The sequence below is a fragment of the Triturus cristatus genome, chromosome 10, assembly GCF_964204655.1.
Source record: "Triturus cristatus chromosome 10, aTriCri1.1, whole genome shotgun sequence".
Classification (NCBI taxonomy): Eukaryota; Metazoa; Chordata; class Amphibia; order Caudata; family Salamandridae; genus Triturus; species Triturus cristatus.
This window is the reverse complement of record NC_140593.1, coordinates 198,132,814-198,151,475: the sequence shown is the minus strand read 5'-3', so window position 1 is coordinate 198,151,475 and position 18,662 is coordinate 198,132,814.

Here is an 18,662-nt window from a genome sequence, read left to right as displayed (position 1 = left end):
ACCTTGTCAGTACTTTGCCAGTCCCTGTGCATTGTGCATGGGTATGTACCTATGCCATATGGGCTGAGGACATTGGTGTCTGCATCTCATTTTCACAATGTGTTGTGCGGGGCCCACCCTCCCAGCCTCCCGGACATCCAGTCTTGTGTTTGTGGTTGTTGTAGCCTTGGACATGGCCTTGCCTTGACTTGAGAAGGGTGCATGGAGACGTTAGTGGCATGAGCGTGGTTTTTGAGTGTGGTTGTGTGCGGTGAGTGCTTGGGGGAAGTTGCGTGCATTTGGTGTATATGTGGGGTGGACCCCATTGCCCCCATGTTACGTAAGTTGTTTGTGTACTCACCAGGCTCTGCGACTCCTTCGACTCCGTGTACTCCCACCAGCGGTAGCAGGGCCATCACCTTCTCCTCTCAGGGATGGTAGTGTACGGGTCTGCGGGGCGGCCCACCTCCAGTGATGTTACTCTGGGCATATTCTTCGTTCATTTTCCTCTTGACTGCCCTGCGCAGATTGTACCACCTGCCTGGTCCTTAGGATGGGCGCAACAGCATTCACCTTATCGACAATCCTCTGCCACATGGCAGATTTTTCAGCTATGCTGGTCTGTCTGACCAATGTTCCAAACAGCTGTGGCTCGACTCTGATTACTTCGTTGACAAGGAGGTCCAGCTCCGCCGTTGTGAACTTTGGATTCTTGTCTGTGGGCATGGTGCGGGGTGTGGATGTGGGTGTGGATGGTTGTGGGTGTGTGGGTGTGAAGAGGGGGATGTTTGTGAAGGAGGTTGTGTGAAGGTGTGTGAGTGAAGGTGTAGTGAAGGTTGTTTGTCTGTGGGGTCTGGCAGCAGTGGGTCTGTTACAAAGGCTCATGGGTTGTGTGTGTGGGCCCTTTTTATTGGTCCATTTTTGGGTGTGGCTGTGTTTGAATTTTGGTGGGTGTGTTATAAGAGGTGGTTGTGATTTGGTCCTCTGTTTGCCTGTGTGGATGTGCCAGGTCAATCATTGAGATGTATTTTGTCATGTAGACGTGTTTTGTGGTGTTGTGCGAGTTGAATTGACCCTCCTTGTGCTGTTTTATAGTGTCCTGGTTCTGTAACAGTCTTTTTCGCGTAGGTACAGTCCGTACATACGCGATGGTGGGTGAAGGTGCTGGGGTACGGTGTTGGAGTGCGGCGCGGTACATGCGGTGGGGTTACGGTGCGTACACGTGCGGGCCTGAGGTACGGCGCGTACATGCGGAGGTATGGCGCGTACTTGCGGGGGGTAAGGTGCGTACATAGGGGGGTACGGCGCGTACAGGTGCGGGCCTGGGGTACGGCGCGTACATGGGGGGGTACGGCACGTACATGCGGGGGTATGGCACGTACATGCGGAGGTATGGCACGTACATGGGGGTACGGCGTGTACATGGGGGGGTACAGCGTGTACAGTTGCGGGGCTGGGGTACAGTGCGGACAGGGGGGTAAGGCACGTACATGAGGGGGTACGGCGCGTACATGCGTTGGTACGGCGCGTACATGCGGAGGTACGGCGCGTACGTGGGGGGGTACGGCACGTACATGGGGGTACGGCGCATACAGTTGCGGGGCTGGGGTACAGTGTGGACAGGGTGGTGTACGGTACTAGTAGAGAAAAAGAGAGGGACCCCTTGGCAATTTGCAAGGAAAATGAGGTCGTTCAACCATAAGAAAAAGGAATAATTCCCTTGCTTACGCTTACTTATCTGGAGCAAAAAACGGTTTTTCTAAACTTGTCCTAATTTATTAAAACAGATTTTATTGTCACAGAAATCTTTCAATAATCTTAAAAAGTCTAGTCATAATACAATTTCATTTAAACAAACATGTTAAAAACACAATCAATATTAAAAACATACACAAAATTCCAAAATTTACACAATTACAAACATCCAAGAATGATGACCAGCATCATGGAGACAAACATGAAAGTAAGACACCATTTATGTTCTTTACTGCTACACATCCATTGGACTCAGCAATACAGAAAATAATATTTTCAATTATATGCTCGTTATTCTGTGCTGGTTATGGGATTGTGTTTCCAAAGATGTTGGCGTCGACGCGTTTCGATGGCTTTTATACTGATGCTGCCATCTTTATCAAGACAGAAAATGTGGTTGTCTCCTATTTTCTTACGTTGCTATCCCTCGCTTTAGGTGTAGCTCCAAACAATCGTTTCTAATCTTTTTCCTTTAACTGTGATTCGTGATAACGAGTGGAAATACCAACTCGACGCCCAACCGCTCGAGGCTTATTGTCCTCCTTGAGACTCCGGTGGGTCTTAATGTTGCATCCGACGTGGTCCGGTTGCGGTCTTCGTGTCTGGTTCGAAAGATTACCCGGTGTACGGTACTGACATATTTGGGGGTGGGGAGGCTGTACGGCTCGTACACGGGCATAAGTTTACCCGTGTACATGTGTGCTACTGCGTTGGCTCCGTACGGGCCATTTTACATGCGATTGTGTATTCGGACGGACGGTCGGGATCGTACTTGCGCGCTCGGACTTGTGTTTTACGATTTGCACGTAAAAATGTCCGGCTCACTCTCGTACACTTTTCCTGACGATATTCGGACGTAAAAACTTTCCGACGCACTCTCGTACACTTTTCCCGACGCTATTCGTAGTTATTTTTCACGTACGAATCGTACTTGGCCGTTTGTACGGTACTTGTACGACTCGTACGTAAAAAAATACGGATACGGGTCGTACGCAAATTATTTTTAACGGATCGGAATCGGCACCTACATGTTATAATTTTTATTTTATTTTCTTTCACAGATCCAAATTTTAAAATGAACAATTTTCAAGAATTTATATTTGAAAGAAAAATAGGCAAAAATGAATAACATTTTTTATTCCTATTACTGTGAAGGTAAGTTTAACTAAGTCTCAATATGGAGAATGAAGAGGCCTGCAAGAATCTACAAAGTTGAAACACGTTTCTTAAAACACTTTGTTTATGTAGTTTTGAAATTTGACCATAATCAGATATCAAGTCACCTGCAAAAAAAGAGATTTGAGGGGTTCATAATATTTCATCTTTTTAGCTGTTGAAGGACCGCAATTATTTCAATCATTCTTTGAACATCTTTGCAGTCAAAATTCTGTGCTTACCTTCTATCATTCGCAAGGAAATTTAAAAACGGAAATATGTCACTTTTAGTAACATAGTTATTGTGTAAGATATTCTTTCATATTTTCAAAGAGAGGAAAAGGCACTCTGTGCATTTTTATACTCCATGAAAATAAAACTTCTTCATGCAGACCACTTTCGGATGAAAGGGTGTTCTATAAGTGTTGTTGTGCATGATTGCACTTAATACTCATAGAACAAGACAGATGTCTAGATTTATTAGAAATCATAAATCTCGATATGTGTGTGAATGGTGCACCATTCTACAATTGGTGTAGGAAAGCACAACAAAGAGAATTGTTTTAATTTCTCCACATTTTTATTTCTTCAATGCATGCTGAAATGTTCAGCATACATTGAAGGAGAAACATGCATTTTCTCATTGTTTTTTGTACAGGAAGGTGTGTCTTCCTGTAGAAAAACAAACAGCACATGACACAGATATCCTTGCACTATTGTGCAAGGGTGCCTGTGTCACCACATGGCTGCAGTTTAAGCAGCCGTGCAGAGAGAAGCATAGATTTGCAACATATTTATGTACATATGTTGCATCCCTGTGCTTTGGAAGTACTACAGCACACAGCAGTTAAAGAGGTTACTGTGTGATGCTGCAGCACTTCCTTATAGTTCTGCACTTATACATTCACCATACGCTACTAATGCATTCATTCAGTCAATTACGTACTACACATACATTCATCTAAACTTTCACACACTAACAAAGAAATGTAGCTCTTTTTTTAAACCAGGAAAGTTAGTTCTTTAAATAAATTTTTTTTTTCTTCTTTCTTCTTTTAGGTTTTTTTGGGGGGGGGGGGTTTGAACAATTTTGTGTTTTTTTTGGTTTTTCTGGAAAAAAAAAACAGGAGAAACCAAACAATGAACTTCAGGGAACATTAAAAAAAAAAAACTAGCAAATATGACTTTCCGGCCGGCGGCAGATGAGGTCGATTGACTGCTCGCCATAGCACAAAGTCTTATTGCACTTAGTGCAGAGGACGGATGTCCAAGGTTGAGTCTGAGGGATGCACTCTTGACGTGCTCGGCTGCGATGAGGTGGATGGCGCAGGAGCAGGAGTGTCTCTCATGCGTCGGCACTCTTCACATGCAAGATTGTTTGGATGAAGGCTCCTCATGTGCTTCATCATACTTGCCATGACGCAAGAGTATTTCTTGGTGGGATCCCCTCTCGATAAGACTCTTTTGCAAATCTTACATGTGACCAAGGTGGCATTGGTCTTATTCTGTCCTTCGGGAAAAGTAAAACATTTCCACACCACTGAAGCAAAACGTTTTTTCTGTGGTTCCTCCGGCAAAAATTCATCCTCAGAGGTTTGAGGTGATGCAGGTGATGCCTGCTGCCCTGAAGCCATTTTTGGTTGCAAAAAGTTAGAGCTAAGTGTATACTTAGTCTAAAAAAATCTTCTTCTGTCCAAAGAGATGGTTCTCCAAAGAAGCTCAAAGAAGAATGATTGAAATGGGTGGGGTCTTTCAGTAGTTAGAACAGGAAGTGTTATGAACCAATTCAATCTCTTTTTTTTGCAGGTCACATGGAATCCGCGCACCGTGCGCTTACGCAACACGCACCCAGCGCGCATCCGCGAAATTGAATTAAAAACAAATATAGCATTAGATGTCAAAATATATTAGTTTTAAGACTAGTTTAGAGTTTGTCTTCAATAAATATTCACATGCAATACATAAATATGTGTTTTTAAATGTTAAATACTTCGCGGGATCCGCGCACCCATCGCATATGACGTAAACGTCGCATTACGTACATTGAACGTGTCGCGTATAGGCATAGCGATCGCGCACTAAACACGTACCCAACGCATACCATGCGCGGATGCTATCGCGTACGGATCGTGAACGGTGCGCATAGGGTGCGCGAATCCAAAAACATTTGAAAAAATATATATCTAAAATAAAGTTTTGCACTTATAGTTGAAAAAATATTTTGAAAAAAATATGTTTGAAAAACACATTAAGTTCAAATAATATTTTTTAATTTTTAAAAGAATTAATTGAAGAAATATGTTTAATCAGTGATGATAAGAAAGTATTTAAAAAAAAATAAATAACTAAAATGACACACTGAATTTGAAAAATATAGAAATGCAATCAAAATCATTAAACATGATATCTTTAGAGATAAGTTATAGATAGGAATTAGCATTTAAAAAACCTTTGAAATTCACTGAAAAAAACGTTGGTTTCATGCATGTTATAGTTAGGAATTGGCATTTAAAAAACCTTTGAAATTCAATGAAAAAATCAAAGGTTTCAGGGTCGTTATAGTTAGGAATTGGCATTTAAAAAACCTTTGAAATTCACTGAAAAAACCATAGATTTCAGGGGCGTTATAGTTAGGAATTGGCATTTAAAAAACCTTAGAAGTTCACTGAAAAAAACCATAGGTTTCAGGGGCATTATAGTTAGCTGCACATTTCTCTCGTACAAAACCCTAGAAATTCCCCTGTTATAGTTAGTTCAGCTAACCATAACTCGCGCCCCCGCAATGCACTGCTGATGACGTCACATATTACATCACTCATGACATGGTCAGTGACATCACTGATGACATCACTGATGACATCTCAAATGACATCACTGATGACATCATCAACAGAATTACTTGAAATTTGGCAGAGAGGGAGCCATAAGGTCAAGGAAGTGCCTTTTGCAGGTCTGGTGTAAATCTGTTCAGTATTTCCTGAGAAAATAGCATTTAAAAGCATATCAATATCTATACGCGCGCACCGTGCGCGCACTGTGCGCGCACCCTGCCGTGCGCGAGCGCAATTCTGATTGGTTGTTAGATGTCGGTAAACATTCGAATTGGTCGAAACCAGCAAGTGTCAGCCGCCATTTTGTCTCTCGCAGTCTGGGGAGGGTGAAAAACAAAGGTGGAGAACGTGAAAAGGGGGCAGAGTGGAAAGTTTCTGACCCCCTAGCCTTGGTCAGGGGGTCACAGAAGGACCCCCAAGGGAGAATTTTTTTTTTTATTTTTTTGTAAAAAATCGCGAGGTGCACGCACCCTGCGCGCACTGCGAACCGTGGGTGCTCGGTGCGCGAAGCGCACCGAGTGCCCACAGAGCGCGCGTGGTGCGCGGAGCGCACCCTGCGCGCACGGTGCGCGCACGGTGTAAAACCTTAAAAAAAAAAAAATTAATAAATACATAACTTAGCATTTAAAAAAACGTACAAATTCACTGAAAAAACCATAGGTTTCACACACGTTATAGTTACGAATTAGCATTTAAAAAACCTTGCAAATTCACTTAAAAAACCATAGGTTTCACACATGTTATAGTTAGCTGGACATTTCACTCGTAAAAAACCAATGAAATTCCCCCGTTATAGTTACTGCAGGCAACTATAACTCACGCGACCGCAATCCTCTGCTGATGACGTCAGATATTACATCACTGATGACATATGTGTCTTTCTGAAAAATAAATATTTGTAATATATGTACAGCTAAAGATTAATGGAAGAAGACATGGGTAAATAAGTGTCTAAATACAGTGATGTAATATCTGACGTCATCAGCAGAGGATTGCGGTTGCGTGAGTTATAGTTGCCTGCAGTAACTATAACGGGGGAATTTCATTGGTTTTTTACGAGTGAAATGTCCAGCTAACTATAACATGTGTGAAACCTATGGTTTTTTAAGTGAATTTGCAAGGTTTTTTAAATGCTAATTCGTAACTATAACGTGTGTGAAACCTATGGTTTTTTCAGTGATATATATATATATTCACTTAAAAAACCATAGGTTTCACACATGTTATAGTTAGGTGGATATTTCACTCATAAAAAACCAATAAAATTCCCCCATTGTAGTTAGTTCAGCTAACTATAACTCGCGCGACCGCAATCCACTGCTGATGACGTCATATATTACATCACTCATGACATGGTCAGTGGCATCACTCATGACATCACTGATGACATCATCCTTGTGATAGAGTGGCGGCCGCGTGAGTTATAGTTATCTGAACTAACTATAACGGGGGAATTTCATTGGTTTTTTGCGAGTGAAATATCCACCTAACCATAACATGTGTGAAACCTATGGTTTTTTAAGTGAATTTGCAAGGTCTTTTAAATGCTAATTCCTAACTATAACGTGTTTGAAACCTATGGTTTTTTCTGTGAATTAGTACGTTTTTTTAAATGCTTAGTTATGTATGTATTATTATTTTTTTATATACTTATTTTACAATAAATTACGTATTAAAAAAAATGTTACAATTTTTTGGGGGGGGGGTTTTACCGTGCGCGCACGGTGCGCGCACCCCCGCGATTTAAAAAAAAAAAATTAAAATGTTTTTTTCTGCCTTCTGGGTCCTTCAGGGACCCCCTGACAAAGGCTAGGGGGTCAGGAACTCTCTACCCTGCCCCCTTTTCACGTTCGCCACCTTCCTTTTTCACTCTCGCACTGAAAACAAACAAAATGGCGGCCGACACTTCCTGATTTCCACCGATTCGTACGTTGACTAACATGTAACCACCAATCAGAATTACGCTCGCACACGTTAGGATGCTCGCATGGTGCGTGCACGGTGCTCGCACGGTGCGCGGCTATAGGTATGTATGTGCTTTTAACTGCAATTTTCTCAGGAACTACTGAACAGATTGACTCCATATATGCAAAAGGCACATCCCTGAGCTGAGGACTACCTCTCTGCCAAATTTCAAGTAATTCTGTTCAGCCGTTCGGGCTGTACCTTGGACTAAAGGTCCCTATGGAAAATTGCATGGGGAAAACGCGTTTTGGGACCCCCCTTTTTTCTCAGCCCCCGCTTGACGAATCCCCCCGAGACTATCAGGGTAGGAGCGGAGCGGAGCGCCCCACCTATTTTGAAAATTTCGCGAGGATTCGTCAACCGGCGCCAAAGTTGTTCCAAATAGAATGTTGCGGATTTCCTATGGAAACACGGTCCTAACTATAACTATCTACTGGCGACCGCCAGTAGATAATATATATATATATATGTGAAAGCTTTCTACTTTCCTGCAAAATACTAACATTTTTGTCCTAAAGAAATATCCGTAGTGAAATTGTGCATGATAAAGGCATGCATGGTAGTGGCATATGCGTCAATCAATTAATCGGTATTTGGAGAGTGTGGGTAATCACCTGTGAGGGTAACCAGGCACTTAGATCCTACTGCAGTTAGTCAAAGAGCCAGGTCTTGAGTCCCTTTCTGAATTCCATGAGAGAAGGTGCTGTTCGGAGATGGAGTGGAAGGTCGTTCCAGGACATTGCTGTGAGGAAGGAGAAGGAGTGACCTCCTCTGTGTCTTCAGCAGGTGCATGAAGTGTGAGCATCAGTGAGGGAGGCAGAGGGCAGGTGTCTTGTGGTTTGGTGGAAGTTCAGGCAGTGGTTGATGTATGCGGATATAGGTTTCAGAGGCGTTTGTCAGCATCTAAAACTGGCATCTTTTCTAGAGGAGGAGCCCGTGGAGGTTCCTGAGGTGAGGGGATGTGGGTCAATTTGGGGAGGTTGAGGATGAGTCTGAAAGCTGAGTTCTGTATCATCTAGAGTCAATTCAGGAGTTGGGTGGTGATTCCCGCATAGAGCATGATGCCGTAGTCAAGTCAGCTGGTGACTAGGGCTTGGGTGATGGCATTCCTGGTGTTGGCAGGAAGCCATCTGAAGATCTTACAGAGCATGCGGAGCATGTGGAAGAAGGTGCAGGTGACTGTGTAATCTGGCGTTTCATTGTGAGTTTGCTGTCCAAGAAGATGCCGAGGTTACTGACGTGGTCTGTTATGGGCGTGGGTCTTGGCTCGGCAGACAACCATGTGTCGTTAAACGGGGAGGTGTTGTTTCCAAATCTCAGAACTCCTGTCTTGTCTTTTTTTGACGTACAGGTACTTGTTTCTTAATCCAGTTGGCAACACTCATCATGCAGCTGTGGAATTTGGTCTTGTTGGTGGAGGGGTCTTCTGAGAGACAGAGGATGAGCTGGGTATTGTCTGCATAGGAAATGATGTTGAGGCCATGTGTTCAGACGATGTCGGCCAGGGGCATCAAGTAGGTGTACAACACTTTGGGGCTGAGGGATGAACCTCGTGGGACACTGTAGATGATCCACTTTGGTTCCGATGTGAAGGGATTTAGGCGTATTCTCTGAGTTTGTCCAGTGAGAAATGATGCAATCCATTTGAGGGCGTCTCCCTGGATCCCAATGTGGCAGGGTCTCTTGATGAGGATGTGGTGGTATATGGTGTCGAACAATGCGAAGAGGTATAGGAGGATCATGGCTAATGTGTCTCAGAGGGTTCTGATATCATTGGTGGCAGCGATCAGTTCAGTCTTGGTGTTGTGGTTGGCATGGAAGCTGGTCTGGGAGGTATCCAGCAGGTTGCTGTTCTTCAGGTGTTTGGTGAGTTTTTGGTTGATGGTTTTCTCAATAACTATAGCTGGGAAGGGGAGCAGGGAGATGGCATGGTAGTTTTTGAGTTCACTGGGGTTGAAGGATGGCCTCTTTCTCCATGTCTCCATTAATCAGGGAAGGTGGCCATGGTGAGAGATTAGTTAAGGATGGAGGTGAGCTCACTGCTGATTTCCTCGCTCTCTTGTTCGAAGAAGTAGTGGAGGCAGGGGTGCATGGGTGCTCCGGCATGGATGGAGTTCATGATAGCCATAGTGTTGTGTGTGATGAGCTGCTCCCATGTGGTGAGTGGAAGACTGTGGGTGGCATCCTTTAGTGTGAGGTGGCTGCAGAGGTCTGTGGTTTGGGGTTTGAAGTTACTGTAGATGGTGGAAATCTTGTGTGGAAGTAGTCCGCTAGGGTGTTGCAGAGTTCCTGGGATGGGGGGATTGTGTTCTCGGTGGCTGCCGGCAGAAGAACTCTGACGACATTGAAGAGTTCCCTCCTGTGGCTGAAGGAGGCTTTGATCCAGACTCCCAAGGTGCATTTCTTCATATCTTTTAGGCGTTGATCGTATGTGTTAAAGGCTGATTCGAAGGTCGCACTGTCTGTGGGATCATTGCTGGTACGCCATTGTCTCTCTAAGAGTTTACAGTTGCGTTTTGTGATTCTGAGTTTTGGTGTGTACTAGCTGGCTTGTTTGGTGGATCTGCTGGTCTTGGAGGGCTTGGCGGGAGCGACTTTGTTGGCACATTTGGTGATCCAGGCAGAGAGGTTCTCAACAGCCTATTCGATGTTGGTTGAGGGGTCAGTATGGATGGTGTTCAGGGTGTGTGTCCACTGGGTTAAAGTCACTTTATACCAGCTGTGGTAGGAGGAGCCAGGGGTCTTCATGGTGGTGGTGGTGCATTGTGCTCCTGCGATGGCAAAGTGAGCTATGGCGTGGTCGGTCCAGGTGAGTTCGGTGGCGTGGCTGTACTTGACTCTATCGCTGGCCATGAAGATTGGGTCAAGCATGTAACCTGTGCTGTGCATGGGGTCAGTGGCCAGTGGGTGAAGCCAACATTGTGGAGGCTTTCCAGGAGGTTGGTAGTGTTAGTGTTTATGAGGTTGTCGAGGCAGAAGTTGAGGTCACTGATGAAGATGCAGTGTTTGGAGACGATGCTGAGCGGGGCGATGAATTTGGAGATGGCTTTGCAGAAGCTGGGGTGTGGGCCTGGGGGTCTGTTTGTGAGGGTGCCTCTGATAGTCGTACTGCTGTTGGATTGCAGTTGGAAGTTGAGGTGCTCCATGATTGGTGGAGTGTCCTCTTATGTGGTGGTGCGGCAGATGTTTTTTCTCTGAATAATAGCTATGCCGCCTTTGTGTTTGTTTGTGTGGTCACAGTGTATCATCTTGAAGGGGCCCCTTGCTGCACAAAAACAATCCTCCTTACAATGCAGGTACCTTTGCACAATGGTTCAAGGGTGCCTGCATTGGTGGTAGGCAGCCAAAATGGCGCCAGCGCAGGGACAAAGGGAGGAATGTGCTGTATTCTTTTAAATACAACGCATTCCTGCCCTTTCCCTACCATGCAGCGCTGCAAGGTGACTTGCTGCACTGTTCTTCGCTGCTACTTGACTTTCATATAAATATGGCCCAAGTCACTACAGTGATTACATTTCATTAATACGTTTAAATGCCTCACACACATTAATGAGATTAAGGCACAAAGGGAATATAATGTAAAATGCACATATATAATTGCATTTCTGAGACATGCAAGTGTGGAGTCTAAATTGCGCTGCCCCAGCACATTTCCATGGCAATCCCAGACACTCTGTCCTGTGCCTTTAGCTCAGAGCCTTTGATTACACATCTATGTCTTATTGTCCTGTGCATGTGACTAATGCAGCACTCGGTTACAGACACTTTCTCGCACACATCTCAGCACCTCTGTTGTTTCTCCTTGGGGCCCTCAGCCTCCAGTGTTCACTTCAAGGGGGTTATGAAAGACCCAACTCATGCCCCTTCTGCGTCAAAGGTTTATTTTTTCCCAAAGACTATGCTCATGCATTTTAGGTCGGATGCACTGAAAGCGACAGTGTCTTCAGCATGCTTGCTAAGCTGGGGCAGTGACTGTTACACGCCGACCAGTCCCATTTGTCTTCCAGCACCCCAGACATACCCTTCATTCTTGTGTGCTCCACTTCCAGGAATTGCACCAATTTCATTGTGACTCAATCTGACTACTACAACGATCACAGAAACAGAGGGGCAGTTGTGTTGCTTCTAGCTATGACTGGTTTGCACTGAAAGGGAGGTAGGCAGTGGCAGCTCTTCCGCTAAGGCAGAGGAGCGCCACCCCACTGAGAAGGTCGGCGAGGAAAAATAAAATGATAATAACTTATTGATATCATTATTTTATTTTTACCCTTGCTCAGCTGAGTAGGGGTAGGGCTGCTCTACTCACAGAACAGGGCAGGGGAGGAGTGGTTTGCCCCCTCCAAGTGCGCAGGGCCGGTCAAACCATCATGCGCACTTTGCATGTTCTCCATGCAGGCTATATTACAGCCTGGATTGAGAACATGCCCAGCCTCCCATTCTCTGGCTAAGTGCCAAGCCACTGGGCCTAGACCAATCACAACGCTGCATTGCAGCGTTGTGTTTGGCCATCGGAAGGCTGGGAGCCAGGTGCATCTTGCTTCCTGCCCTGGAAGCAGGCAAAGAGGAAGAGGAGGCGGCGGCTTTAGACATCAGACAGGTGTTTATTTTTTTTCTTCTTCATTCTCTCCCCCGGCCCCGCGACCCGGCCCCCTATCGCCATTAAATACCAGCCCCCATTGGAGGCAGGTGCGAACAGACGCATCATCACCATTGGGTGTCAATTTCTACTGGATGTTTTACTATTTATGTGTGGCTCAGTAAGTGACATTCAGAGAAAATACAATAGCTGGTGTTCGCTAAATAAATTAGAACTGTTGTGGCAGAGGTGGGCTCTCATTTTTGGTGGTCTATTTCTAGAAAATATTCAACAAGTTCACCTGCATGCTCTGCTGTTTTTTGTTAATGCACCAATTAGAACAAGACCATACTGTGATTGGATGTTTGCCAGGTGGATGTCCATAATATGTACTAGTTTCACTTCACATAAGTGTGTCAGACACAGTATAGCCCCCCAGTGCTGGCTGCTGTAAGACATGCATAGCTAACATAATTACATATCTTAGGCCCTTGTTAAAATTTGGAAAACAGCATCTTTTTATTTTCATCATTTGTGAGAGAAAGCAAAAACTCAAGTGAGATATTAACTACAAGTCAAAAGAGTATTGCCCTTATCTCATCCTGATGTCCCCTCCTTGTAAAGCCCTCTTCCAACATTTGATTGGATCTTATATTGAATCTTATGTTTGGCCCCGGTGATCCTCACTTGCTAGTTCATCAGTAATAATCATTGGACATTGGAGGTTGTCCCTTGTACATTTTTACTCATTCTAATATCGTGTATCTTTCCCAGCAACCATTCCTACAGTGGTCCCCACATTTCTGCCTTTTTGGTGGACATGGATTTGCAAAACATTTTGCTGAATCTCTGTGCGGAAACTGCTGACTCCCAAAACCCCAGTGATATGTGAGATACCCATTTCAATCAAAGCTCTCCCCTTGCCAGTAAAATCAGATCAGGGCAAATGGAAGTGCTCTCTGTCTCTTACGCAACCCTATTTTTGACCCATCAGGTGCCAGTTGAAAGCTTACCTTGATCTCTCTCCCTATTATATCTGAAAGTGCCTTACTCACTTCTTGCCAAAAGAGTTGGTTGGTGGGACACTGCCAAAACATGAGAACATCATCTGCCAAACCAGTCGGCACTTACAATATGCTTTCTTCTCTTGTTCTCCCAGTTTGGCCAGCTTTCTTGGAGTCCAGTATGCTATGTGTAGAGTGAATAGATGTTTTTTCTTAAGAGGTGCAAAGTTTACCTTAATCGAGTGGATAGACATAGATACTTGCCATAAAGATGTCAGCTCCTGTGTTGGCAGGTCCTTTTTCCAAATCCCTTCTGGTTGGCTGAACCCTCTGTTGACGCCTGTACTAACATCCAATATGACTTTGCCACCTCTTTTTTGGGGGAGAATTCTCTTGTGGTTTTTCCTTGCATTCTACTTTACCATCTCCGTCATTTCTTAATCAGCAAGTCTAACTGGTCATCTAATAATATTTAAACCTGGACAATCTATTGTCCATCATTCGGGTAATCTATTCCCAGGATACCAAACTGCCATCTCTAATAATCTGGCCCTATTTATCAATACCTGCTTCCACTAAAGGTCTTGCCAAACTATCCTGCAAACATTCAGGAGTCCCTGGTGAGTTCCAGATAGGAGCAACATCGCTATAGGATGATATATCTAAGAATCAACTGATCTGAACCCATAATCTACAGTCTGCTTTAAGAGTCTTCAACCTTACCTTTTTGAAAAACGTGGTTGACCACATGTATGTAGAAAGTGGGGAACCCATATGGCACACTAAGCGATAGAGCCTGCAACATATTAGTAGTTTGATGGACTTCCCCCTTCAACATTGGTCTTATATTTTTCAGTTGAAAAGCCCAGCAATAGTACCGGAAATCTGGAACCGCTATATTACCTTCAGACCTATTTCTGCAAAGATTTTTCCAGGTGATTCTTACGCTTCTTGGCGACCAAATGAAACTACTGACTTCACTCTGCAGTTTCTAAACCATTCTACCTTAAACGTCAGTGGGATCACTTAGAAATGAAATGTACATTTTGTAATTACTACTGTCTTTGTGATATTGGATCTATCTAAAATTGGTAATGGGAGACTACTCCATAATTTCATCTGCTTTTTGGTCTCCACCATTATTTTATCAAAATTCAGTTGTGCCATTTTATACAAATCTTGCACCATTTGGATTCCCATATATCTAATTTACTTCCTAACTAGGGCACTGCCTGACTTGTGTGTTCCATTCTATAATCTATGTCTTTTGTTGGTTCACCTGATAGCCAGAGATCGCATACAAGGATGTCACCCCCATCCTTACATAGCCAACAATTGCTGAACCCAATGTCAAGACCTAAAGAGTCATGGTTGTGAGCTCCTTTTTAAACATCACTGTGATTCTCAGGCTGCTGTTGGTGAACCAGCACCAGAGAGGGAGCTTAAAACCTTGGAGGAAATTATATGGTTGATCATCAATTCTAATGCATTGATGGCATTGAAGGGAAAGCTGACACTGGACACATAAAAGAGCCAATAGAGTTGTATTGAATCAAATGATTTACATTTAAAGTAATGAAAGGATAGATATACAAATAGAGAGTGACAGGTGAAAACGGCTTATGTCATTGCGATATGTACTACTTGCCATTAGGAGAAGGCAAGAGTGTGCAGTCTGTTTGCAGATTTGTCTCATCAGTGTTGCTCTGCAAGTTTACACTGCAGCGGACAGGCAAAACCCAGGGTAGGCCTGAAATCATGAATGTTTAGACTGTTCCTCAAGTGGATCGCTAAGTAGGCGCTGTAGTCCATTAATGGTATTTAAATTCCAATCTCTGGTTGCACTTTCCACACCATATATTAGGAACCTATAAGCAAGTTATGTGACATTTATATCTTGTAATACTCAAATATATGTGTTACTCATGCAGTGCTTCATATTAGTCTTTAGGCCATATACAAACAGAAAAGACTGACTTGGGGGATCCAGCAAACTGAGGCCCGTCTTGCACTAATGCACTGTTTGCAAGTGCAGTAGGATTTATGTCCCCTGCAAGAACACCATGTCCTATCCAAGGCAGAAAAGAGGGCCAAGAGAAGGCTCATTAGGGGCATAATCCATGCCATTTTGCAATACACTGCAAACATTGCAGAGGATCCATTTGGAATGTTGTGTAGCACTGAAAGCTAAATTCCCATTTTTACAGAAAGTGCTTATGACAGCCATGCAAAAGCTTATCCCTGGACAAACCAGTAGTACCCCCAGCCATTCATCGCACCCTTTTTCCTCATCACAGTCTCATCCCTCACAACAAGTGGTTTGTTAATTGAATGTAACTAGTTCTGGTAAAGGTTTAAGTCAACTTTAGTTATAGTGAATATCAGTGTAAGAAACTTGGCCACCTCAAGGAACAAAGAATTATCACAACTCTTGTCAGCATGAATCATCAAAGTCACTAACATTAACCAGAGATCAACCCCCTGGTAGCTATGACACAGAGCAGACAAGCTTAACTTGGGCCAAAGTGTAAAGTTTTTTTTAATAAAGTCAAAATATGAAACAATAAAAATCCCAAACCGAATAAGAAAAATACAATAAAATGTCATAAACAAAATGTCACCAAAATGACAAAAATGTAACAAGGGGAATCTGAGATACGAATTGTAAAATGTTTACGTAGAAATAACACCAAAAGGCACAAAGCGCCAAAGATAATCAATTCTCACAGTAGATCGGAACCTAGGCACAATTTGAGGCCAACCAAGATGTTGCATGGATCAGATAGACCAGGTTTGTCCTGGTGAAAGATTTTACTTTCTGATTTAGGGACTAAATTAGAGTCTACTCTGTCACAAACATGGAAGATATCCCGTTCATCATTTTACAAGTGCCATTGGAAATAATTTACTTGTAGCACAGCTGACCAGATATCCGTCACATTTGTGATGGAGTAACCATTCCACCGAACTCTGAATCAGGCACTTAGGGCCTGATTTAGATCACAGCAGATGAGTTACTCCGTCACAATAGTGATGGATATCTGGTCAGCTGTGCTACAAGTAAATTATTTCCAATGGCACTTGTAAATTATTTTCCAATTATGTCCGCCGAAATGTAAATCCCAATATAGCCAATGGGATTTATATTTTGAGATCTAAATCAGTCTTATAAGTCGCAAACAACCACAATAATTCACTTCTAAGGCCCCCAGGACCTCAGAGCGGTACTTATCGAGTCATAGGGTCATAGGGTGTCGGGCAGATTCCAACAACAGAGTCCAGTCAAGGTCCAGTCGCCACATGGACTGCTGGGTACTACTGCAGCGTGTTGCCTCCCTGTACCAACACAGGAATTCAGACAGCTGATCCTTGGAGTTCACTTCTTTGTTCTGGGTAGAAAAAGGATTAGGTCCAATCCTTTAGGGCTTCTCTCATGTTAGAAACAGCAGGTCCAGTCCTCTTCTGATCCTCTGCTGGTCCAGAATGTGTTCTGAAGAGGGTGCCTGAGGGTGCCACGTTGATGCCTGTCATCAGCTAATGGGTTTGGATGATTCCTGGGCTCTCCCTCACCAATGGGGCAAAAGTTCTTGAGTCCAACCCTACCCACTTTCAGTAGTTCCTGTTTCAGTAGTTCATGTTTACCTTACGGCAAACAGGCTCAAAATGCTGTGTGTGAGGGCATTTTGCAGTTACAGTACCCGCCTCAAAATGGATTTTAGAAGTAAAACAACACTGGGATTACCATAGTACACTCACCACACAAAACCTCCGGTTCGTAGCCCAAGTTTAATGTGCTTTTAACACTAAAATCCATTTTGAGGCAGGTACTTTAGCCACAACAGACTCTGAGACAGAAGCCTAGTAGGACAAAACAGGGCCTTGCAGCAACAAGCTAGGGGATCCACAAGAATTGTCTTGGATTCATGTTCTCTCCCTTTCAAGTGTGCCCCAAGTGAAACGTGTGACTCAGCAGACCTACCAATCAGGATTTTACAGTGTGGTGTCACAGGATGCACACAGTCCCCACTCTGAATATTTTCTTGAGTTCAGAAGAGTCATTTCTGCCCATTCAGGTGAGCCAAATGTGTGCTCCTGGGAGGCAGTTCACACCTACTTCTCAGCTATTAAAGGCTGAGCACAGTCTGAGAGCTGGCACAGGCTTATGCTAATTCACCTTCTGACAGTTCAGGCAGGTAAAGGGTAACTTTCTAAAAGTCACTTTTCCTTATAATTTATTAAATATCTATCAAATTGGATTTTTAAAAATGATTAAAAACAGTGGTTTAACTATCTTTCTATCTGTTCTCTTTTCCGGGTTAATGGTATTAGTATTGTAACCTGCATTCTAGTTTTTGACACAGGATAACTAGGCCACTATGAAAATAACTTTTAGAGCCTTGACACTGTAGAGACATGGTAATATTTAAATACCATGCACTCTTGGGCCTATATAAGGGTGATTTACAAATATTTAAAAGGGAGATTTTTATCTGTTAAAAAGGGTTATTTTAACAGGTTGCAATGTGTCATGGCCACCTCATGCACCCTTTGTTTAGTTGGCTTAGCGTGCAGGGCTCATGTCACCATACCATTGTGGTACCTTATGGCATGCTATGATAACTTGCCTGAGTTTCCCCTAGACCACTGCTTGCACTAACCGTGATTCTGTAGTTACTCACCAAACCACAAGTGCCCTTAAACCTTAACCCTGTGAAGTGTTACCCCTGTGGCGCCTTATGGTGTGCTATGATTCCATGCCCGAGTTTCCCCTCCTCCCCTGATTCCATTATGCCTGCAAGCATTCCCTGAACACACAAACCAATGGCTTGCCTTGCTCCCGCTGTTGCAGGGGTCTTGGAGTGTTTTCCCTTGTGCACGTTTAAACAAAATTAAACATTTGCTTCCTGTTAAGTGATTCCGTCCGTTAGTATGCAGCTACTCTTCCTGTAAGGTTTAGCCAGTTTACTAACATGTGTTTCCTTCAGGAGTCTTGGAGAACATTCCAGATTGCCACGTACCACACATGATAGCGTTATATCAATTGTAGGGGTGGGCGGAATTTGCTACGCAAAGCTCCGCGAAACGGTAAACAATCTCCCCGAGCACGGCGAGTTCCACGAACACGCGGAATTGCTTTTTCCTCCAGTTCAGGATTCTTTTTTCCTGTTCGCGAATGCTGTTTGCGTGCTCGGGGGGAATATCTCGTGAACACGCATTTTAAAAGCGCGAACAAGCAAGAAATTCTGCACAACCATGGATTGCGGAATTTTGGGCAATTCCACATTCTCCACGGAACGCAAAATTACCTGAATTCCACAAATTCCACAAGGGGAACGGAATTTACCGCCCAGACCTAATCAATTGGACCCTGAGCCTGTATATAAACCACACTCAGCC